The sequence below is a fragment of the Triticum urartu genome, chromosome 7A (assembly GCF_056163025.1).
Source record: "Triticum urartu cultivar PI428250 chromosome 7A, HENAU_Tu73, whole genome shotgun sequence".
Lineage (NCBI taxonomy): Eukaryota > Viridiplantae > Streptophyta > Magnoliopsida > Poales > Poaceae > Triticum > Triticum urartu.
The window spans coordinates 417756212-417774944 of NC_141879.1; positions in this window are offsets into that span (position 1 = coordinate 417756212).

Sequence of the window (18733 nt, forward strand, 5' to 3'; positions counted from 1 at the left end):
CAACCGGACATTAACAAATTCCCATCTGCCCATAACCGCGGTCACGGCTTTCGAAAGTTCAAATCCCTGCAGGGGTGTCCCAACTTAGCCCATCACAAGCTCTCACGGTCAACGAAGGATATTCCTTCTCCCAAGACAATCCGATCATACTCGGCATCCCGGTTACAAGACATCCTCGACAATGGTAAAGCAAGTCCAGCAAGACCGCCCGATGCACCGACATCCCGATAGGAGCTGCACATATCTCGTTCTCAGGGCAACACCGGATGAACACTACGTACAGCTAAAACCAGCCCTCAAGTTTTCCCGAGGTGGCGCCGCAAGTGGCTCTAGTTTGGACCAACACTTAGACAAGCACTGGCCCGGGGGGGTTAAAATAAAGATGACCCTCGGGATGCGTGACTCCCAAGGGAAAAAGGCTAGGTGGCGAATGGTAAAACCAAGGTTGGGCCTTGCTGGAAGAGTTTTATTCAAAGTGAACTGTCAAGGGATTCCCATTATAACCCAACCGTGTAAGGAACGCAAAATCCGGGAACATAACACCGATATGACGGAAACTAGGGCGGCAAGAGTGGAACAAAACACTAGGCATAAGGCAAAGCCTTCCACCCTTTACCAAGTATATAGATGCATTAATTAAATAAGAGATATTGTGATATCCCAACAAATATCCATGTTCCAAACATGGAACAAGCTCCAATCTTCACCTGCAACTAACAACGCTATAAGAGGGGCTGAGCAAAGCGGTAACATAGCCAAACAACGGTTTGCTAGGACAAGTTTGGTTAGAGGCTTGGCTTAACAATATGGGAGGCATGATAAGCAAGTGGTAGGTATCGCAGCATGGGCATAGCAAAAGAGCGAGCAACTAGCAATCAAAGATAGAAGTGATTTCGAGGGTATGGTCATCTTGCCTGAAATCCCGCAAGGAAGAAGAACGAGTCCATGAAGAAGACAAACGGACATAGACGAACGGGTCCTCACAAACGTGACGTTATCAGAACCAACCCGAAGAAGCAACACCGGAAAGAAGCACACAACATAGTAACAACCAACACATGAACATGGTATGATATGCGGGATGCGGTATGTGATGCATATGCATGACTTGGAAAGGAATGATTGGACCTGGCCTCAACTTGGAAATCCAACACTGGAAAGGTGATATGATTTTGGTCGAAATGGATATAAAGATCACCGGAATCGGATGCATGGATTGGAAATGGCAAGCAAAACAAATATGGCACCGGTCTGCGATAAACAACAAGTATGTGAACATAGCAAAAACATAAACAGATTCAGACTTAGTGAAAAACTGGAGCATGGCAAAACAGTTAACGAGTAGGCATGTTTACGAGCACGATGCACTCACTACAAAGCATGGCATGACAAACTAAGCATACACCCATCAAGAAGACATGGCATATAAGCTAGACATGGCAAGAAAAACATCATAGCATGCACGGATCAACAACAACAAGCTTGGCAAATTTGCAAAACATGTTAACAATCTGCTAGGAACATTTATAGCAAAAGTAGAGCTCGATTGACTCAAGCTAGGGTGCTCCATAATTGCAAACAAAGACATGGACGGATAGAGCACCACCATATTAACAAAACATCATTACTGATCATCCTCAAAAGAGGCACGGATCACTAGGAAACAACATGAACATATGGCATAAAAACAATATCAGGACAAGGACTTAGTGAAAAACTAAGTCCCTGAAATCAGCATCATTGAGTAAGCTACTTTTCATGCTTGTGCTAGTCACCACAAATATCACAAAAATACATGGCATACACCCCTGTAAAGATAACATGGCATTCTACAAAACACATGTAGAGCTCAGGATCATAGCATGCACACATTAATCATGGCAAAAATGACAAAAGGCCATTTACTGAAACAGATCTGACATAATCATCACATAGCCCTCTTCCAATAGCATTTCGGGCATCAAGATGAGCTCAAATGAAAATGATGCAATGAGATGAAATGATGTACTCGTCGAGACGAACATTTTGATATGCTACAAGCACGAATCGGTGCTACAGATGCAGAGTTATGCCATGATGAAAATGCCTAAAATTACTGGGATAAAATGACTTAGGGAAAATTTGGACCTCGCGGGATGGCGCGATGCGGGACGACGCGATTCGCGACGGAGGGGCGCGTTTGGTTCGGATCCCGGTGGATCTCATCCCACCTGGACGGATCTGACCGGATCCGACTCCGGCGAGGGCGAGCGGGTTCCGGCGAGCGGCGCGGGGCGGCGCCGGTGGACGACGAGGTCGCCGGAGGACGACGCCGGTGAGGCGGCAACGGACGACGAGGAGGCTCGCCGTGGTGGAGCGCGCCGGCAACGAGAAGGGCGGCGGCCGGGAGATTGGCGGCGGGGTGCGGCGAAGAGGACGACAGGCGGCGGCGAGGCGCTTTGCGGCGGCGCGCGCGCGGAAGCCGAGGCCGGTGGGCGGCGGCGGCGCAGTCGAGGGGAGGCGGCGGCCGGCGGCGAGCGAGCGGGGCGGCGCCGGCGAGCACAGGCGGCGGGGCGTGCAGACGGGCGGCGGGCGCGGCACTGGGCCCGCGGGGCCGGACGCGGGCCTGGCGGGTGCGGGGCAGATGGGGGCTGAGGTGGCGGCGCCCTATTGGAGGAGGGAGGCGGCGGAGGCAACGTGGCGCCTCATGATTGGTCGGGGCGACGTGGCTGGAGGCGGTGGACGCGTCCGGCGGCGGAGTGGACATGTCCGGCGCGGCGCGGAGGGAAAATCTAGGGTTTCGTCCATGAAAATGAACGGGGTGCACATATTTATAGGTAGAGGGAGCTAGGAGAGTCCAAATGAGGTGCGGTTTTCGGCCACGCGATCGTGATCGAACGACCGATATGATGGAGGAGGTTTAGGTGGGTTTTGGGCCACTTCGGAGGGGTGTTGGGCTGCAACACTCACGAGGCCTTTTCGGTCCCTCGGTTAACCGTTGGAGTATCAAACGAAGTCCAAATGGCACGAAACTTGACAGGCGGTCTACCGGTAGTAAACGAAGGCCGCAATACAAGTCTCGGTCCAATCCGAAAACGTTTAACACCCGCACATGAAAAGAGGTAGAAAGGGACACCGGGTGACATAGGAGCGCCGGATTGCAAAACGGACAACGGGAAAAATGCTCGGATGCATGAGACGAACATGTATGCAAATTCAATGTGCATGATGACATGATATGAGATGCATGACATGCAAACAATGACAAGGCAACAACAGCGAATAACTGGAGGACACCTGGCACATCGGTCTCGGGGCGTTACAATAGGACCTCTCTGGCACCTTGTCGGAGGGGGCCATCATCACTGGAGGGCATGTAGGAGGATCCCGGAGGGGCCATCATCACCATGAAGGCCAAGTACCAGAGGGGGAGCCTCTCCCCATCCAGGGGGAGGCCATGGAGGAGGAAGCACAAGGGGGAGAACCTCTCCTCCTCTCTCTTGGTGGCACCGGAGTGCCATCGAGAGGGGAATCATCGCCGCAGTGATCGTCTTCATCAACATCACCATCCTCATCTCTTTTTCGCGGTCCACTCTCCCGCACCCCGTTGTAATACCTACTTGAACATGGTGCTTTATGCCACATGTTATGATCTAATGATGTGTTGCCGTCCTATGATGTTTTGAGTAGATATCTTTTGTCTTTGGGTTGATTGATGATCTAGGTTGGTACGAGTTGTATGTTTTATTTTGGTGCTGCCCTATGGTGCCCTCTGTGTCGCGCAAGCGTGAGGGATTCCCGATGTAGGGTGTTGCAATACGTTTATGATTCACTTATAGTGGGTTGCGTGAGTGACTGAAACACAAACCTGAGTAAGGGGGTTGTTGCATATGGGATAAAGAGGACTTGATGCTTTAATGCTATGGTTGGGTTTTACCTTAATGATCTTTAGTAGTTGCGGATGCTTGCTAGAGTTCCAATCATAAGTGCATATGATCCAAGAAGAGAAAGTATGTTAGCTTTATGATATTAATGCTTTATGATATGCTCTAATGCTGTTAACAATTACCTAGGACAATTCTGCACACCGATCCACCATTATTCCACACTCGCTATTTATAATATTTAGTAATATATTCTAACTTTATCATAACAGCACCTACTTTCATATTTTAGCTCTCCGATATCATGCAAAGTTATCCACTTCATACCCACAACATAGTTTTATTTCTCGTTGCTAGTTGGAAGCAAACGTTCGGTGTACGTAGAGTCGTATCAGTGGCAGATAGGACTTGAGAGAATATTGATCTTACCTTTAGCTCGTTGTGGGTTCGACACTCCATACTTATCACTTCCACCATTGGGAATTGCTAAGATGATTCCTTGCACTTGGGGATTATCATTATGCTTTTGGAAAACAAAGTTGATATCATCATACTAATGTGGACCACTACTTATAAGAAAATCACGATCTGCCGCGCTGCTTAAATGAACAAGTGCATGACCAAAGGGGCATCTAGTAATGGAAACAACACCCATCCTCTTGGAATGGAGGAACTCCTAGAGTATCTCTCTGACATTAGTGAAAGCAACCTCACCGTGCGACATTGGGATGATGGAGACAATGGCGATATCTTCATTGGACGACACTAGATTGTCGTGGATGACGCGGTGGCGAGCAGGTCAGCCTTCGACCTTAATAGCATGGTAACCTGTGGGAAGAAAAGGTGCAGGGTCGAAAGGGAAGGTGGCCATTGATGGCAACTCGAACGGAGCATAGGAGGAGAGAAACCCTGACGGAGGAGTAGAGAGCTGCAGTAGTGGTGGATTTGGACGGTGGGAGTGCGAGATGGCAGGGGCGGTAATGCTAGTGGTCAGTTGATTTGACTGAACAAGAGGATTTGTTATCTCTCTAGGGGTGGGCCAGTAGCAGAAGCGAGGCGGTTGCCACGGTCACTGGCCAAAATAAGATTTTGTGGTTGATTCGGGGCCCTGACCGCGAAAGATGGAGTGTTAACCGCGCCACCAAAATGGCAGGTGACCTGGATATGGCCCAAACACTTGCATCCTCTACACCTAATTCTGCTGGTGCATTTGGGCCGGAGATGGCCTGATGAGAGGCAGCGGACACAGAAATTGGGCCACGACCCTGAGCCCCCGATGAGAAGAGCGAGGCCCTGGCCCAGACATTTGAATGTCTGAGGATCCTGCCCTGCCTAGAGCAACATTATTGGGTGAGGTTAAGACAACATTAATGGCAGGCACTGATTGAGCCAAGCATTCCGAAACTGAAAGAACACGCGGATTACTGTCATGAACCCCATGAACTGGAGAATCAGAATAAGAAGAAAATGGGGGGTTTGAAAAACAATGGCATAAAATCGACGATCACTAGGTCGGTCAACAAGAGTCCATTCCTATTCTAACTCTTGGAGGTAGAGTTGATATTATTTGCGAAAATCTGGACTGCCATGGCCCCAGAGAAAGAAACCCACGTTAAAAAGCTCATTCACATAATTTCCACTTTTGATTATCGCAAAACCCACATCTTTGGACGAGACACTAAATTTGAATGACCAGTTCTGAAGGCAAGAGACTTTGAACCAAGAAGCGTGCCCACCGAAGCAATAATGGAGGATGAGACTGATCGATTCATTGTTGATGTGAAGCTTTGATCTGTAGATCTCGGCGACAAGGAATAATTCTCTGAGATTCCCACCGTCCAAATGATTCATCAGAACTCCAAATTGCTTCCAGATGTAGGCTTAAAATGCGAGACCTGGTTCAAACTTGAGGTCCGAGAGGGCCATGCTGGGGTGATCTTGTGATCGTCGATGCCGGAGTGGCGCCTGCCGGAAGGCTATGGATGTCGCGGCTGCAGTGGCAGGCAACAGGTCTAGTGGCTGTCGCGGCCGGAGTGGCTGATGACAGGTCTGTTGGCTGCAGCGGCAGGAGTGGCCAGTGGCAGGGCTAGGTGCGAGGGTCGGGAAGCTAGTTTAAAAGGCATCACCAGTTTGCAGGTAAAATTCTACTCGACGAGGTGGAATATCTCGACGATATGAGATGGTGGGGATTCTGGCGATAAGAGTCATAATCCTTTGTGAGTGGTCTAGACTATAATGGTGTGAGAGAAGGCCCCCCTCTAAAATGCCCCTAGTTCCTATTGTGTATCACAACTTATGAAAGGCTTCCATGTTGGTTCATAGGCAGTAGAAGGCTAGGACTCTGGCCCTTACGTCGGTTAAGACACACATAGGATTTCTTTCCTTGTTCGTAGAGTCCTTCCTTTCTCCTATATGTTTTATGGCGATGTTCTTCCTCCCGAGATGGTGGCGAACCTTATGGGGTCTCAGGATTTTTGGGGCATCTTGGCATCGAAAGGAGGCAAGCCAATAGGTGATTAACGTGTCATTGACAAGTCCCCCATGAGTACTCGTAATGGAGCAAGGTCCGTTGGTAAGGTTGATATAGATACCCCTGGTCGCCTTCGTCTTGTCATCTTGCTTGGGAATTGTGATAGTTTCTCCTTCATCATCTTGTCTTGTGGTTGATATGTATTTGGTGACTCTATCAATAGGAATAATGATGTTTTCAATGTTCTATGTCGAATGATTTCACCATGTGTCGATAGGCAGTCTGTTGGTGCAAAGACCTTGTGCCTCCATGTTGATATTGATGAGCAAAGATCCGATGTAAATGCTCTAGTTGTGGATCAGTTCTCCATAGGTCATCCCCAACCTGTCAGTGGGAAGTAAATATTATTCCAATATTTCTTGTGTCGAGGGTTTGTGTGGCCACATTTTATACTGGCTATTGAGTTCTTGATGTGTCCCTGCCCATGGGGCTCCACGTATCATAGCAGGATGTGTTGGCATGTTGACCAATGGTAATTATGTGTGGTGGTGTTAAAGAGGCCTTCTTACCAAAGCCCCTGAGTTTTGATCCTCTCTTGGCCTTGGTAATTTTTTGTCTTCCTGAGTAAATTCATACCAGATTCCTACTTCGTGGTCCTTTGTCCTTCAAACCCTGGTTATAAATATCTTCGTGAGGTGAGACTTTGCTCATTCCTTTTCTCGCCTCCTTCTATTGCCTTCGGCTGGGTTTCCTTCCTTTACCTCTGTTAGAGCCTCATGGCATTCGACAGTGAGTGGCCACTTCTCTTTGTGGACGAGTCATCTATGGTGGTGATGCTAGAGGATGACAAGCTTCCTTCTCATCTTTTCTTCCATGCCACCATAATGATTCGTCCATGGTTGTGGCTGAATCTTTTGGTCAAGGCTTGCGCTAATCACTTCTCCCTTTTTTCTATACTCTTCTTATAGTGTACGGGATATCGGTGGTAAATCTTACCCCATATTCACTTTATCTGTCACTATTTACGTTCATTTGTGTGAGGCCTATCTAGGCTCGCCTCCAAATTGGTACTTAGTTTGGAGCTATTTTCAGTTGATTTGCCGGAAGAGGGGAATGAATTTTGGTCATATTTGTTGCACTCTAATGATGTGGTGATGTCCCTCCATGTGAGTGTTATGATCATCATGTCGAGGTTTGACAGGGTCAAGCTTCGTTGAGGATTTCCTCCGTCACCGCATTCGCCCGCTGCGGGATAGGCCCCGGGGTGCTCACGAATTTCTGACCCCATAGGTAACCCTTATAATATTTTTTGCTATTCTTCTCTTCTAGCATGATATCATTCTCTGAATTTTTCTTCCTAGAGTCCCTTCGGATTTTTTCAAGGATTGGGAAATTGAACGGGTACTTTTTGAGTATTTTGTCGAAGGTTCCTTGGCTTGGGTTTCAGGTGATACTCTGAGAGCCCTTGTGATTGCAGTTGAAAGTGCATCTAATCCCCTAGGTGGATTTTGGTAATTAATGTTAACATATCAAGGAATCAATGCCTCATACAAGTTTATATAAAAAATGTTTCTTGTGGGTGCAACTAAGGAATCGAAGGTGACCCCTACAAAATGCATGAAGATAAGTTTTGGCTAAGCCATAGGATTCCTATTTCTAATTTTAGCGACCCAAGATCACATCGAGTCCATAGGCATCCCGATACTATCAAAAGCAAACTTATGAGCCTTATGAGCCGTCTGAAAGTTGGTACCATTGTGCGCATTGAAATTTTCGAGATGTGTAATAAAGTTGGTAATGGTCAGATTTCTGGTTCCTCCTATTTATACCACCACCTATCCCTCTAGTTCACTCAAAGCAAACTTCATTCCTCTATCATATATTGTGAAACAGAACCCCACCTCCTTGTGCTAACTAAAAAGGGCTTTGTATTCCAGCCAGCCAATCCAATCCTTTGGGTTATAATCCCCTCTTGCTTTCGACTTATACTTCCCCAATCCAATAGCCAAGTATTGATAGAGTTAGAGTGTTGAGGAGATTAATTATCTTTCGAAGCAAAAGAGCAAGGGATTCATCACCAAGCAACCTCGATCTTGTTGATTTTGGAGGGTGTGTGTGCCTTCTATATAGGCTAGGTGCTTGGAAGTCTTCAAAGATGTGAAGAATCCAAGAAGTTTGTAAAAGCTTGGAGATCATCTATTTCATGAAGATCTACCTTAGTGAGGCTAGTCCTTCCACTACAAAAATACACATTTGTGATTATATGCCTTTGTCATAGTAGGTCATGTTTTCTCTCACCCATGTACATCCATGAGAGTTTTATGAAGGATTCAAGATAGTCATACTTGTGTTGTCGGGGATGTGTTCCATGACAATAATCACTTTTTCATCACCGAAGTGTCCACTTCTATGATGATAAATGGCGCGTCATGGAAGTGTTTTCATCAAGGGTAACCAACATGTGGCATCCACCATAAGGGGTTGCCGTTAAGCTATCAGGTGCGAGTTCCGGATCTCATACCCATTAACAACCCCAACCAATGACAATTTTCCATGTATCAGATTCTCATTCGCTAATGGAGGCACGCGTTAGCTCTACGTTGTGAAAGGTGTCGCCCATCGAACAGATGTATGCGCCTACGAAACATCAACACGTGGCACAACCCAACAATGTCCCATTTAGTTAAAAAGGTCGGCCCGATAAAAGACCCACAAGATTTAGACCAAAGTTAGCGGGACGACCCGCTCAAGGACTACTTGTAAATAGCCCAATTACAACACCGGTCCATTTAGCGAATAAGGACCGGTGCCAATTCGATTTTTCACCGACCCATTGGATATTCGACATCATTGCGGCCCATCGGAAGTTCTGGCCCGTTAACAGACTATTGTTCCTTTGGGCCCAATTACGACTAGGTGTGCCTTCCGACCTACTAAAGGCCCGTGGCACACTTGGACCCATTTGCGGCCCGATGTTTCTTTCGGTTTGTCAGCAGACCGTGCTAGAATTGGGTCATTTTCTGGATGGTGTGTCTTTCGGACTGTTTGCGGCCCATTATGAGTTGGGCCCTTTTCCAGCCCAGTGTGTCTTTCAACCTATTAACGAACAGTGGTATAATTGGGCGCGTTTTTGGTCCATCATGAATTTCGGCATGATAAAGCCTGCTGTATATTTTAGCCCATTTATGGCGGTAGTTGGTTTTGGCATGTTAATGTTGTGACGCCCTGAGTCCGATGCGCCAGGTGTCTTCCAGTTATTCGCCATCATAGCCATGTCACTCGCTTGAGTGTTTCATCTTGCCATGTCATCATGTGCATTGCATCATCATGTTTCCAAAATTTGCATCCGTCCGGTTTCCCCCAGTTCTCTCCATTGTCCGTTCTGAGCCCAGACACACTTGAACGCGCCCGCAGCACCTCCAAAATATTGTTTTATAAGTGTCCAAAGAATGTTCTCGGAGTGGGATGAAAGTTGGCATGCGGTCTTATTATAGTGTAGATAGACCACCTGCCAAGTTTCGTCGCATTCGGAGCTCGTTTGATAGCCCAACTGTTAAACATATAGCAACATTATAGTCGGTTTATTCGTCGGACGTTTCGGTCCCCGAAACTGCCGCCGAGCCTCTCCTTCTCTTCTCTCCTCTCAGCCCACTCCCACTCTAAACCAGCCCACCAACCCCCCCCCCCTCTGCTCCGAACCGTCCGATCAAGATCGAACGGCTCCAAATTGGCCCCAAACCCACCAAACCCTAGCCCCTACCCTATTTAGGCACACCCACATGCCATTTTGGCCTTCTCCCCCCCCTCAAAATCCGTGCCCCAATCATCAGCGCCGCCCCCACCTCCATTTCCGCACCTCCCTAGCCGCCAGCCGCCACTTGGCGCCATCTGAGTGGCCGCGCCGCCACCCAGCGCCTCCATAGCCAACGCTGCGCCTCCACGTCGCCCCCTGGCCTCCCCGCGCCACGCAGCCTGCGTGAGGCCCGCGAAACCCAGATCGGGGCCCGCCCGGACCGGATCTGGTCCTGAGTGCCCCCTCGCGCGCGCCACCTGCTCGCTGCCGCTCCTCCCGAGCTCCGCACCCGCCTTGGTCCTTGCCGGGCCGCTCCGTCACTGCATCAGCCAGCCGCGCCGGCGAGCGCCTCGCCGCCGGTGAGCACCACGTCGCGCCGCCCCGTCTCTCTCCCTTTTTCCGCCGTCCCTTTCCTGTAACCTCTCTCTCTCTCTCCGTTGCCAGGAAGCCGTGCCACCATCGTCGCTTTTCGCCGGCCCGTTGGCACCATCATCCGGCCGGATCCAGGGTCCCCAGGCCCGGATCTGCCCTGTCCCGCGCCGCTGGACCTCCTCCCTCCCTTGCCGGAGGCCCGCACCGCCGTCAAGACCTCCACTCCGGTCCCTCCACTCTCTGCATCGTGCACGAGCACGAGGGTGACGCCCGCCACCACCCGACATGGGCCGCGCCCGCGCGAAGCCCAGCTGCCTCCCCAGCGCCCAAGCGGCCTGCCAGGCCGCCTCCTCCACTGACTGGCCCATGAGGCTTGGTGAGCAGCCCCGCCCTCTGTGCACTGTTGGGCCAGCCTCTGTTTCAGCCTGTTCATGTTTTTTCCAGTTATGCGAGTTTGTCTAATTTCCAGAGAAAAGCAGTTTTGCAGAAAACCCCTTGTGGTTCATGCATATAATAACTTCACAACCATGCATCATAATTAAACAAACTTAATATGTAAAATGCTTAGAATTTTATATAGTTTCATAATATGCTAATTTCATTCATGTTCAAAATGTTTAAAATGTTGTTTGTTTAAACTTTCTTAAATGACATGTTAAAATGTTTTAATTCATAACTAATTAACCGTAGCTCGGTTTTAAATAAACTTCATATGTAAATGGGGTACAAAAATGCATAGTTTAACATGGTGGCATTACTTTGCATGTTTAACAACTCTAAAATATGTTTTAGGGCAGAACAGTACCAAATTCATAATATGCATATGGGGATTTTCTGGAATTGTTGTTTGTTATTTCCGGCCTTATTTAAACTTGCCTAGATAGTTATTTTATATATGTTCACCTCTTGCCATGTTTAACAACATTTAATATTGATGAGTACATAACTGAGAGAGAACTAAATAAGTCATGTGGTGTTTCGTCAATATGCAACTCGTTGCATATTGAGCTCCTCTTAACTTGTAGTGTTGTTTGTGCACTTTGCCATGCCATGCCTCATTAAACCGTACATGCATCATAGTTGATTGTGCATCATGCCATGTTTATGTGATGGTTGTTTACCATGTTGTTTGCTTCTTTCCGGTTGCGCTTCTCCTTGATAGGTCCAGTTACATTGCGTTTGTGAGGATCCATTCGACTACGTTGGTTCGTCTACTTCTTGGTTTGTGTCTTCTTCCTAACGGGATTTCACGCAAGATGACGATTACCCTCGATATCACCTCTATCTTTGCTTGCTAGTTGTTCTCTCTATCGTTATGTCGCGCTACCTACCACTTGTTTATCATGGCTCCCATATTGACATGTCCAGCCTCTAACCCACCTTCCTAGAAAACTGTTGTTTGGCTATGTTACCACTTTTGCTCAGCCCCTCTTATAGTGTTACTAGTTGCAGGTGCCTTGCAGGTTGTTCCATGTTGGAACATGGATATGTTTGGGATATCATATTATCGATTGTTTTAATTTAATGCATCTATATACTTGGTAAAGGGTGGAAGGCTCGGCCTTTTGCCTGGTGTTTTGTTCCACTCTTGCCGCCCTAGTTTCTGTCATACCGGTGTTATGTTCCTTGATTTGCGTTCCTAACGCGATTGGGGTTATGGGACCCCCTTGACAGTTTGCTTTGAATAAAAATCCTCCAGCAAGGCCCAACCTTGGTTTTAACATTTGCCACCACCACCTATTACTTTTCCCATGGGAGTCGCGCTCCCAAGGGTCATCTTTATTTAACGCCCGGGGCCAGTGCTTCTATAAGTGTTGGTCCGAACTGAGTAGACTGCGGGGCCACCTCGGGGAAACTTGAGGTCTGGTTTTACTCATAGGATGTCTCATCTGGTGTGCCCTGAGAACGAGATATGTGCAACTCCTATCGGGATTTGTCGGCACATTTCGGTGGTCTTGCTGGTCTTGTTTTACCATTGTCAAAATGTCTTATAACCGGGATTCCGAGTCTGATCGGTTTGTTCAGGGAGAAGGAATATCCTTCGTTGATCGTGAGAGCTTGTGATGGGCTAAGTTGGGACACCGCTGCAGGGTATAAACTTTCGAGAGCCGTGCCCGCGGTTATGTGGCAGATGGGAATTTGTTAATATCCGGTTGTAGATAACTTGACACTTAACTTAATTAAAATGAATCAACCATGTGTGTAGCCGTGATGGTCTCTTTTCGGCGGAGTCTGGGAAGTGAACACGGTTGGGTTATGTTTGAACGTAAGTAGTTTCAGGATCACTTCTTGATCACTTGTAGTTTAACGACCGTTGCGTAGTTTCTCATCTTACTCTTGTACTCGTAAGTTAGCCACCATATTTTCTTAGCGTTTGCTGCAACTCCACCTCATTACCACATCCTACCCATAAGCTTAAATAGTCTTGATCGCGAGGGTTTTGAGATTGCTGAGTCCTCGTGACTCACGGATACTTCCAAAACAGTAGCAGGTGCCGATGATACCAGTGCAGGTGACACAACCGAGCTCAAGTGGGATCTCAATGAAGATCTTGGTCATTGTTATGTGTCTTTTCCGGATGATCAGTAGTGGTGCCCAGTTGAGACGATCGGGGATCTAGCATTTGGGGTTGTCTTCTTTTATTTTGGTTCCGTAGTCGAACCTTGACTGTACTCTGGATGATGTATGTTTAACTTGTTATTTGTGTGTAGTGGCGATTGTAAGCCAACACTTTATCCCTTTCTTATTCAGTACATGGGATTGTGTGAAGATTACCCCTCTTGCAACAAAACCACCATGCGGTTATGCCTCTAAGTCGTGCCTCGACACGTGGGAGATATAGCCGCATCGTGGGTGTTACAAGTTGGTATCAGAGCCATCCCCGACTTAGGAGCCCCCTGCTTGATCGAACCGTTGACGTTGTCGAGTCTAGAACAAAAATGTTTTGAGTCGTATGATTATATATATCAGAGAGTAGGATTCTTTTTACTCCTCAGTCCCTTCATCGCTCTAGTGAGGTCTCCTGACGTAGATGTTTTGTCTTTCCTTTGCTCAATTTTCACTAAATTTTTTTAGGATCATGCGGGTATCTTGGGATCGTTCCGATATTCTTGTGACGAGCACATTGTTCTTGGTGCCTCCTAACATTTAGGGGTTGTGGCAGTGTCCCGGGGAGTTGAGCTCTGAGGTGTTGTCGTCACAATTTTATCGTTGCAGTTCTGGAATACCTGAGTTTGCCAACATCGAAAATCTCTTTTATGCAATTAGTGGTGAGATAACCTCGACGCCACCCAGTATTGGGGCGGGAGTTTGGGAGTATTGCCAGATATCTTATAACGGATGCTTTTCGAAGGTTGAGGTACACGATTTCCGGAGTTTTCTTGGTTATGTGTTGACGGATGGATACAGTGGAGCGTAGGGCTTGCTAGTTATGTGATATATATTGTGCCTCCCTGTATCCCCAACACCAGATTGCATAACTAGAAATTTCTGGGAGTTTTTAGGTGGGAATTCAAGTATCATGTAGGATATCTTTCCAACAAACACATGATACGATATGGGGTCTATCATATGTTTGTTTCTGGCTTATTATGCAAGCCAAATCCTTTGTTTTGTTTTGAGTTGTGGTATTCGATTTGCTTCGATGTCAAGTGTTGGTTCCATACCTCATTCTAAGAGGTGTTCTCATGTTTCTATGGGAGTGCTAATCCTTCTTGTTCATCAAGATTGTCTTGTCAATCCTTTCTCAACTGGTGCTTTCATCTTCAAGTTATTCCATCCACTTCATCCTTGTAAGATCAACTCTCATCTTCTCAATGGTGTCGTTTCCCCATCCCCATTTATTTTATTTCCCACCCTCCTGCCCTTTTTGTTCATGGAGTCTGAAGTCGATAATTGAGTATCCTTTTATTCATGTGGAATGGTCGTGCCAATTCTTTTCCATCCGAAGTGCTCCTCTTCAAGAGGATCCGATCATTTTCAACATCCGCAAGATCAACTCTAAGTTTTCTCAGCGGTGTTTGTGTCATCCGTCCCAAGTTGTCTTTGTTTTCGCAACCCTCCCACCCTTTTCTTCAAGGACTCGGATTTCTTATTCAAGTATCTTTTATTGATGGGAAGTCTCTCCATTCTTTTCCAACAATGTTCTTATCCGGTGATTCTCAGGAAGATACTAACAGAGCTTCAAGTTATCATTCTTCGTTCTCTTTTATTTTCCGGTGGACTCATGTAACACCCTCGATGCGACTATATCTCCCACATGTCGAGGCACGACTTAGAGGCATAATCGCATTGAAGGCATATGTCGCAAGTTAGACAATCTTCACAACATCCCATGTAATATAGATGTAATAAAAGGGGAGATAACATAGTTGGCTTACACTCGCCACGTCAATCAAGTACATAATTAACATTACATCATCCAAACACTCATGGCCCGACTACGGCGCCAAAATAAAAGAGAACCCAACATGCGACACGGTCCCGATCACCCCCAACTGGGCACCACTACTGATCATCAGGAAAGGAGACATAGTAACGTTGAGAGTCTTCGTCAAACTCCCACTTGAGCTCAAGCGCGTCACCTGGAGTGGAATCATCAGGCCCTACATCTGGTGTAATAGTAATCTGTGAGCCACATGGACTCAGAAATCTCGCACCCTCGTGATCAAGACTATTTAAGCTTATAGGTAAGGCAAGGTAAAAGTATATGGGGAGCTGCAGCAAGCGACTAGCAAATATGGTGGCTATTCTGAACGCAAAAGAGAGCGAGAAGAGGAGGCAAAGCGCGAGCGAGAAACTAGAGGACAACCTGCGCAAACATTACTCCAACACCGTGTCCACCTCCCGGACTCCGCCGAGAAGAGGCCATCACGGTAACACACTCAGTTGATTCATTTTAATTAAATTAAGGTTCAAGTTATCTACAACCGGACATTAACAAATTCCCATCTGCCCATAACCGCGGGCACGGCTTTCGAAAGTTCAAAACCCTACAGGGGAGTCCCAACTTATCCCATGACAAGCTCTCACGGTCAACGAAGGAATAGACCTCCTCCCAAGACGTTCCGATCAGACTCGGTATCTCGGTACTTCAAGACAACTCCGACAATGGTAAAACAAGTCCAGCAACACCACCCGCTGTGCCGACAAATCCCGATAGGAGCTGCACATATCTCGTTCTCAGGGCACACCGGATAAGCTAAGCGTACGGGAACCAACGTAACCCAAGTTGCCAAGGGACGGCCCCGCACGGTGCTCTAGGTTGGACCAACACTCAGAGGAGCACTGGCCCAGGGGGGGTTTAAAATAAGATGACCCTTGAGTCTGCGAAACCCAAGGGAAAAGGCTAGGTGGCAAATGGTAAAACCAAGGTTGGGCATTGCTGGAGGAGTTTTATTCAAAACGTACTGTCAAGGGGTTCCCATTATAACCCAACCGCGTAAGGAACGCAAAATCCGGGAACATAACACCGATATGACGGAAACTAGGGCGGCAAGAGTGGAACAAAACACTAGGCGAGAGGCCGAGCCTTCCACCCTTTACCAAGTGTATAGATGCATAAAGATAACATGGCAATATAATGATATCCCAACAAGTAAAATAAATGTTCCAACAAGGAACGGCCTCCAATCTTCACCTGCAACTAGCAACGCTATAAGAGGGGCTGAGCAAAGCGGTAACATAGCCAATCAATGGTTTGCTAGGACATGGTGGGTTAGAGGTTTGACATGGCAATTTGGGAGGCTTGAAAGCAAATGGTAGGCATCGTATCATTGGCATAGCAAAAGAGCGAGCAAACTAGCATAGCAAGGATAGTAGTGATTTCGAGGGTATGATCATCTTACCTGCACAGTTGTCAGAGTTGACTGGATCCTCGAAAGCAAACTCAACGGGCTCCTCGTTAGCGAACTCGTCTCCCGGCTCTACCCAAACAAGACAAACAAGCAACAAGGACACAATCAACCACGTGCAAGACTCAAACAATATGATGCAATGATGGTATGCTATGCGGGATGCGATGCGGGATGCATGAACCTAGCCTCAACTTCAAAATCCAAGGGTGCCACTGGAAAGATGAGATGAAAACACTTGAAAACGATATAAGGAACGCCGGAATCGGAGTTACGGTTTGAAAATGGCAAGCGATTCAAAAATGACACCGGTCTGCGATTTACAGCAAGTAGCCTTCTAAATGCAATGAGATGAACATGCTACAGCACTCAAACATGACAACAAAATACATGGCAGGGATGAATTCAAGATGCTTAACAAAAGTCTAGCACTGAGCTACGGCCAATTCATCCATTAACAGGTTCAAACAAGCATGGCAAAAATAAATATGGCAAACAGATCTCAGACTTAGTGAAATTAACACTTATATGGAATTTCAGATCAGGTAGCACTCTTTGGAGCAACAAAACTACATGCTATAGGACCTGAACATGGCAAAGTAAAGCATGGCATGGAGCTACTCAAAGAGCTTAACGAAAGTCCCTTAGTGACCTTGAGCCAAAAAGGACCAGAAAATACAATTGCAAGCATGTGAACAAGGCAAAAACATAATCAGTTTTCAGACTTAGTGAAAACTGACACATGCTGAAACATAACTCAAGTAGGCATGTTTACGAGCTCGATGCACTCAACACGGAGCAAGTCATGACTAACTAAGCATACACCCATCAAGAATACACAAAATTCAAGCTAGACATGGCAAGAACAATAACATAGCATGCACGGATCAACTACAATATCATCAACAAAATTGCAAACAAGTTGACAATCTGCCCAGATTCACAAAGTAGAAAAAGTAGAGCTCGATTGACTCAAGCTAGGTTGCTCCATAATTGCAACCAAAGACATGGATGGATAGAGAAATACAAGATTAACAAAACATCCTTACTGATCATCCTCAAAAGAGGCACAGATCACTAGGAATCAACATGAACATATGGCATCATGAGATAAACAGCTCAAGGACTTAGTGGAAATGCTAAGTCCCTGAAATCAGAATTAACAAGTGCACCACTTAACAAGCTTGTGCTAGACACCACACACATCACAAAAATACATGGGTTGCACCTCTGGAAAGATGACAAGACCCTTAACAAAACATATGTAGAACTCATGGGCATAGCATGCACACAATAATCATGGCAAAAATGACAAAAAGCTAAATGAAGTAACAGATCTGACAATTATCTCAAGTAGCCCTCTTCTAACAGAATTTCGGGCATCAGGATGAACTCAAATTAAAATGATGCAATGGAATGAAATGGTTTACTCTCTGAGATGAACATTTTGATATGCTATATGCCCAAAACGGAGCTACGGATGCAAAGTTACGAGGCCATGAACAGGAGCATATGGATCTGTGGAAACAGGGACTTAGAAGAAAAAAACACCTCCGGATCTAGGGTTTGACCTGGGCACGCAAAACGAGGCGGCGGCGCTGCTTGCCGGAGTTTGAAGACGGCGGCCGGCGAGGTCGAGGTCGCCAGATCCGGTCGCTCCTTGACCGAATCTGGACGGAGGAGGGAGGGAACGGCGAGGCGGCAGCGGAGAGCGGCGTCGGCGGGGAGGCGGAGCCGCGGCGGCCGGCGACGAGCTCGGGCAGCGCGCGGATGCGGCGGCGCCGGCGAGGGCGCGTGGTGGCGGCGGCGAGGGCGCGCGGTGGCGGCGGGAGCAGCGCGGGCGGCGCTCGGGCGGCGGGGAGGCGGGCGAAGCGGCGGCGGAGACTCGGGCCGGGAGGGCCGCGGTCGGGCCCCGCGGGCCAGCGCAGTGGGAGGCGGCGGAGCCGCCACGTGGCGATCGCTGAGAGGGCGCGGGCGGCGGCGGACGTTGTCCGGCGCGCGGAGAGGAGCGGGGAGCTAGGGTTAGGGTCGACTTGATCCGAAATTTTTGGGGAGGAGGCTATATTTATAGGTAGAGGGAGCTAGGAGAGTCCAAATGAGGTGCGGTTTTTGGCCACGCGATCGTGATCGAACGCTCTAGATGATGGAGAGGGTTTAGGTGGGTTTTGGGCCAAATTGGAGGGGTGTTGGGCTGCAACACACACGAGGCCTTTTCGGTCCCTCGGTTAACCGTTGGAGTATCAAACGAAGTCCAAATGGTACGAAACTTGACAGGCGGTCTACCGGTAGTAAACCAAGGCCGCTTGGCAAGTCTCGGTCCAATCCGGAAATGTTTAATCCCCACACACGAAAGAAAAGGTAGAAATGACCACCGGAGGAGAAC